The sequence below is a fragment of the Oryctolagus cuniculus genome, chromosome X (genome assembly GCF_964237555.1).
Source record: "Oryctolagus cuniculus chromosome X, mOryCun1.1, whole genome shotgun sequence".
NCBI lineage: Eukaryota > Metazoa > Chordata > Mammalia > Lagomorpha > Leporidae > Oryctolagus > Oryctolagus cuniculus.
In genome coordinates, this window is record NC_091453.1 from 33,022,774 (window position 1) to 33,024,093 (window position 1,320).

The window sequence follows — 1,320 nt, forward strand, 5'->3', positions numbered from 1 at the left end:
TTGTCTCAGGGCTGCAGTGGTGACACTGAATGGGACAGGGATCCAGAATCAGAGGGTCTGGATGGCAGACCAGGAGCTTCAGCAAGCTGCAAGTCCAAGACCAAGGGCTCAGCGGGATTCCCTGCCCCTCCCCTGCTGGCCAGCTTGGACATTCTTGGGCTTGTGGGACCTGCATCCCAATCTCTGCCTCCACTTTGCGTTCTCCCTCTGCGCACATCTCTGTCCAAACATCCTGTTAATATAGGACAGCAGTCCTATTAAATTAGAGCCCATCCCAGTGACTTCAGTTTAGACTTGATGACCTCTGTAAAGACCCTGTCTCCAGGGGCCGGTGTAGCAGGTAAAGCTGCCACCTGAGATGCCAGCCTCCCATATGACTGCTGGCTCAAGTTCTGGCTACTCTACTTCCAATCCAGTGCCCAGCTTATAAGCCTGGGAAAAGCAGCATAAGATGGCCCAAGTGCTTGAGCCCCTGCCACCCACGTGGGAGACCTGAAAGAAGCTCCTGGCTCCTGGTTTCAGCCTGGCCCAGCCCTGGTCATTGTGGCCACTTGGGGAGTGAACAAGCAGATGGAAGATCGATCTCTCTCTCTCTCTCTCTCTCTCTCTCTCTCTGTTTGTCTCTTCCCCTTTCTCTGTAACTCTGTCTTTCAAATAAATCAATAAATTTCTCCAAATAAAGTCATATTCTGAGGTCCTGGTGGCTAAGGTTTCAATATAGGAATGGAATGGATTAATAAGCAATAGAACATCCAGACAGTGAAATAATACTCAGTGCTAAAAAGAAATGAGCTATCAAGCCAGGAAGAGACATGAATGAAACTTAGATGTACATTACTAAGTGAAAGAAGCTAAATGGAGACAGTAAAAGATCAGATATGTGGTGCAGCAGGTTAAAGCCCTGGCCTGAAGTGCCAGCATCCCATATGGGCACCAGTTGGAGATCCGATTGCTCTACTTCCAATCCAGCTCTCTGCTATGGCCTGGGTGGGAGACCTGGAGGAAGCTCCTAGCTGCTGACTTTGGATCTGCGCAGCTCCAGCTGTTGAGGCCAATTGGGGAGTGAACCATCAGATGGAAGACCTCTCTCTCTACCTCTCTTCTCTCTGTGTAACTATGAATTCTAGATAAAACTAGAAGCCATCAGAATTTAAAAATAGATCAATGATGTAATGGGGAGGTATAAAGGAATATAGGGAGCACAGAGAATCTTTGTGGCAATGAAACTACTCTGCATGGCATTAATATGGTGGATACATGTCATTATTCATTTGTTCAAACCTATAGAATGCACAACATCAAGGGTGAACCCAAGGGCCT